We start from the raw sequence: 6,000 nt of genomic DNA, 5'->3' as shown, positions 1-6,000 counted from the left end.
GGTAAATATGTTATGTTTGACCAGTGTCAATACTCGGTTTATATGTTTATGTTTGCCCAGTGTCAATATTCGGTAAATAGGATATGTTTGACCAGTGTCAATACTTTGTTAATATATCATGTTTTTCAAGTCAAGTGTCAATACTCAAATATGTTATGTTTTCCCTGTGTCAATACTCGGTAAATATGTTATGTTTGACCAGTGTCAATACTCAGTTAATATGTTCTATTTGTTAGTTTCAATACTCGGTAAATACGTTATGTTTGACCAGTGTTAGTGCTCGGTAAATATGTTATCTTTGACTAGTGTCAATACTCGGTAAATATGTTATGTTTACCCAGTGTCAATACTAGGTAAATATGTTATGTTTGCCCAGTTTAAATACTCGGTAAATATCTTCTGTTTGACCAGTGTCAACACTCGGTAAATATGTTATGTTTGACCAGTGTCAATTATCGGTAAATATGTTATGTTCGACTAGTGTCAATATTCGTTAAATACGTTATGTTTTACAAGTGTCAATACTCGGTAAATAAGTTATGTTTGACCTGTGCAAATACTCGGTAAATATTTTATGTTTGACCAGTGTCAATACTCGGTAAATATTTTATGTTTGACCAGTGTCAATACTCGGTAAATATTTTATGTTTTACCAGTGTCAATACTCGGTAAATATGTTATGTTTGACCGTTGTCAATACTCGGTAAATATGTTATGTTTGACCAGTGTCAATACTCATGTTAATCTTGACTTTCAGCCCCCTCGATACTATCATCGTCCCACACAAAAAAGTATCATGTCATCCGTAGTTTTCATTGCCAACATACATCATGCCATGGCAGTGTTAACAATTAATGCAAAAAAAATCAGATTCGAAGACGAAAGTGGGTCTGTTATTATTCAAATTTTGTCGCGCAAGTAATGGCTGGTGGTTTGTTTATGTGACAGGCAATGCAATTACAAAATAAATATCCTTTACGGCCTACCTTCATCCACTTTCTCTGTCTCTTGCATTATTTATATTTGTGTCAACCTTTGTTTTATCAGATGTGGTTTACTTGTTGCAATTATTCTTGAATGATTACGGTTTAAGTTTTCACTTCCTTGCATGTACATGTATAATAAAATGGTTATTGAAACAAAAAGCTTTTACAATGACTAGCTTACAATTAAGTTGATTCTTTTTTTATGTCCCTCAGTCTTTACTGGGGGACATATTGTTTTTGTCCTGTCTGTTTTTTTGGTTCGTTTTTTGGTTTGTTTGTTGGTTTGTTTGCGTCAAACTTTAACATTGGCCATAACTTTTACAATATTGAAGATAGCAACATGATATTTGGCATGCATGTGTATCTTGCGGAGCTGCACATTTAAAGTGGTGAAAGGTCAACGTCAATGTCATTCTTCAAGGTCAAATGTCAAATATATGGGGGGGACATAGTGTTTCACAAACGCATCTTGTTAAGTATAGCTTTCATAGAAAACATATCGCATATTTAAACGGACGTATATATTATTTACAGAGGAAACACAATGCAGCATTTACACAGCGTTGATCCATAGTTTATCCTTCATAGATAAAATGGCTATATGGATCGTCTTAAAATGATGTTAGTACTTTCGATACGTTCACATAAAAGTGTGTTCATTATTTGACTAGAATATACTGTTTACATGCGTATATTATTATATAACTTAAAACGCGAAACGTGGTGGGCTATTTTGTTCAGCATTGCATTTGTTTTTATAATGACACACAACATTGAGGGCGTGCTATAGCTATGCAGATATTCAAGTATTAACGGTGTTATATTTGTTTAATTTTATCACTATATCAAGTTATTATTGAACTTATATATACTGGTTCCAATGTTTCTGCACCATGTATATCTTGTTAATTACAACAAGGTAATCAACGCCAGGGTTCATTTGCTATGTGCACCGTTTTCTTGGTTCCCGTTTTACGGAGGGGATTTGTCCGGGTTAAAATCACTAAGTATTTATATGGGCATTCGCTAATATTACTTCTCTGTTCCTTGTTGTAAAATTAAGCAAAGTTTGTATCACAAAGCTTGACATTTACCAGTTTGCTTCCGGATTATTTTTATCTAGTGTAATACACATTGATGCCATGTCTAGTGTACTGTAAATTTGGGCTGCGTAGGCATTATAGTACATTTGTGCTGTGCATAGTGTACTGTAATTTGTACTGTGTCTGGTGTACTGTACATTTGTGCTGTGTGTAGTGTACTACACATTTGTTTTCTGTTTAGTGTACCTTACATGTGTGATTGTCTAGTGCACTGTACATTTGTGTTGTGTCTTCTTTACTGTGCATTTGTGCTGTGTCAAGTTTAATGTACGTTTTAGTTGTATCTAGTGTCATATGTATTTTTGTTGTGTCGAGTGCACTGTACATTTGTGATGTGTCTAGTGTAATGTACATTTGTGCTTTGCCTAATGTAATGTACATTTGTGCTGTGTCTTGTTTTATGCGCATTTATGCTGAGTTTGGTGTACTGTACATTTGTGGTGTGTCTAGTGTACTGTACATTTGTGATGTGTCTAGTGTATTGTATATTTGGGCTGCGTAGGATTTGCTGTACATTTCTGCTGTGTCTAGTGTACTGTACATTTGGGCTGTGTGGGGTTTGCTGTAAATTTGAGCTGTATCTAGTGTTTTGTGTCAAGTGTACTGTACACTTGCGCTATGTCAAAGGTACTGTACATTTGTGCTATGTCTAGTTTATTGTACATTTGTGATGTGTATAGTGTACTGTGTTATTTTGCTTGTCTAGAGTACTGTACAATTGTGATGTGTCTAGTGTACTGCTAATTTGTGCTGTGTATAGTGTACTGTGCATTTGTTCTGTGTCTAGTATACTGTGCATTTGTTCCTTGTCTAGTGTAGTGCACGTTTCGTCCGTGTCTAGTGTACTGTGCATTGGTTTTGCGTCTAGTGTAGTGTGCATTTGTGTTGTGTCGAGTGTTCTGCGTGTTTGTCTTGTGTCTAATGTACTGTACATCTTTGTTGTGTCTAGTGTACTGTACATGTGTGCTGTGTATAGTGTACTATACCTTTGTTTTGTGTCTAGTGTATTGTACATTTGTTGCTATGTCTAGAGTACTTTACATTTATTCTGTGTCTGGTGTACTGTACATTTGTATTGTGTGTAGTGTACTGTACATGTGTGCTGTGTCTAGTGTACTGTACATTTGGGTTGTGTGTAGTGTACTGTACATTTGGGTTATGTGTATTGTACTGTACATGTGTGCTCTGTCTAGTGTATTGTACATTTGTATTGTGTGTAGTGTACTGTACATTTGTGCTGTGTCTAGTGTATTGTACATTTGGGTTGTCTCTAGTGCAGTGTACTGTGAATTTGTGATGTGTTTAGTATACTGTACATTGGTGCTTTGTCTATTGTATTGTACATTTGTGCTGTTTATTTCGAACTATACATTGGTTGTATCTAGTGTGATGTGCATTTGTTCTGTTTCTATTGTAGTGTACATGAGTGCTGTGTCTAGTGTACTGTACATTTGGGCTGTCTCTAGTGAAGTGTACTGTGTATTTGTGATGTTGTCTAGTATACTGTACATTTGTGCTCTGTCTATTGTATTGTACTTTTTTGCTGTTTATAGTTAGCTATACATTTGTTCCGTGTCTAGTGTGATGTGCATTTTGTGTCTATTGTAGTGTACAATTGTGTTGTGTATAGTTTACTTAGCATTTGTGATGTGTCCAGCGTACAGTACATTTACATGTGTCTGATGTACTGTACATTTGTGCTGTGTGAAGTGTACTGTACAGTTGTTTACGGTTTAGTGTACCTTACATCTGTGCTTTGTCTAGTGTTCTGTACACGTATGATGTGTACAGCGTACTGTGCATTGTGCTGTGTCTGATGTACTGTATATTTGTGCTGTGTGAAGTGTACTGTACATTTGTTTTCTGTTTAGTGTACCTTCAATTTGTGCTTTGCCTAGTGATCTCTACATTTGTGATGTGTCTAGTGTACTGTACAGTTGTGCTGTGTCTAGTGCGCTGTAACTGTGTGATGTGTTAAGACTGTGTTTAGACTTATGAAAAGTGTACGAGTAAAGTGAACTATTCATTGTTATAATGCATAGTGCGATAGACACATCCGCATAGTAAAGTAGACGAAACTCAGAACAATACACTTAACTGTGTCTCATATAATCTAGATATGTGCTCTGTCTAGTTTATGACACACTTGATCTGTGTCTTATGTACTCTACATATGTGCTTTGTCTAGTGTATGGTACACTTGATCTGTGTCTAATGTACTCTACATATGTACTTTGTCTAGTGTATGTTACACTTGATCTGTGTCTAATGTACTCTACATATGTGCTTTGTCTAGTGTATGTTACACTTGAGCTGGGTCTAATGTACTCTACATATGTGCTTTGTCTAGTGTATGTTACACTTGATCTGTGTCTAATGTACTCTACATATGTACTTTGTCTAGTGTATGTTACACTTGATCTGTGTCTAATGTACTCTACATATGTGCTTTGTCTAGTGTATGTTACACTTGAGCTGGGTCTAATGTACTCTACATATGTGCTTTGTCTAGTGTATGTTACACTTGAGCTGGGTCTAATGTACTCTACATATGTACTTTGTCTAGTGTATGTTACACTTGATCTGTGTCTAATGTACTCTACATATGTGCTTTGTCTAGTGTATGCTACACTTGAGCTGGGTCTAATGTACTCTACATATGTGCTTTGTCTAGTGTATGTTACACTTGAGCTGGGTCTAATGTACTCTACATATGTACTTTGTCTAGTGTATGGTACACTTGATCTGTGTCTAATGTACTCTACATATGTACTTTGTCTAGTGTATGTTACACTTGAGCTGGGTCTAATGTACTCTACATATGTACTTTGTCTAGTGTATGTTACACTTGATCTGTGTCTAATGTACTCTACATATGTGCTTTGTCTAGTGTATGTTACACTTGAGCTGGGTCTAATGTACTCTACATATGTGCTTTGTCTAGTGTATGTTACACTTGAGCTGGGTCCAATGTACTCTACATATGTACTTTGTCTAGTGTATGGTACACTTGATCTGTGTTTAATGTACTCTACATATGTACTTTGTCTAGTGTATGTTACACTTGAGCTGGGTCTAATGTACTCTACATGTGTGCTTTGTCTAGTGTATGTTACACTTGAGCTGGGTCCAATGTACTCTACATATGTGCTTTGTCTAGTGTATGTTACACTTGATATGTGTCTAATGTACTCTACATGTGTACTTTGTCTAGCGTATGTTACACTTGAGCTGGGTCCAATGTACTCTACATATGTGCTTTGTCTAGTGTATGTTACACTTGATCTGTGTCTAATGTACTCTACATATGTGCTTTGTCTAGTGTATGTTACACTTGAGCTGGGTCTAATGTACTCTACATATGTGCTTTGTCTAGTGTATGTTACACTTGAGCTGGGTCTAATGTACTCTACATATGTACTTTGTCTAGTGTATGGTACACTTGATCTGTGTCTAATGTACTCTACATATGTACTTTGTCTAGTGTATGTTACACTTGAGCTGGGTCTAATGTACTCTACAAGTGTACTTTGTCTAGTGTATGTTACACTTGATCTGTGTCTAATGTACTCTACATGTGTACTTTGTCTAGTGTATGTTACACTTGAGCTGGGTCTAATGTACTCTACATGTGTGCTTTGTCTAGTGTATGTTACACTTGAGCTGGGTCTAATGTACTCTACATGTGTACTTTGTCTAGTGTATGTTACACTTGAGCTGGGTCTAATGTACTCTACATGTGTGCTTTGTCTAGTGTATGTTACACTTGAGCTGGGTCTAATGTACTCTACATATGTGCTTTGTCTAGTGTATGTTACACTTGATCTGTGTCTAATGTACTCTACATGTGTGCTTTGTCTAGTGTATGGTACACTTGAGCTGGGTCTAATGTACTCTGCATATGTGCTTTG

Source organism: Dreissena polymorpha, chromosome 15, assembly GCF_020536995.1.
Source record: "Dreissena polymorpha isolate Duluth1 chromosome 15, UMN_Dpol_1.0, whole genome shotgun sequence".
NCBI lineage: Eukaryota > Metazoa > Mollusca > Bivalvia > Myida > Dreissenidae > Dreissena > Dreissena polymorpha.
The sequence above is the reverse complement of the archived record's forward strand: the minus strand, read 5'-3'. Positions refer to the sequence as shown.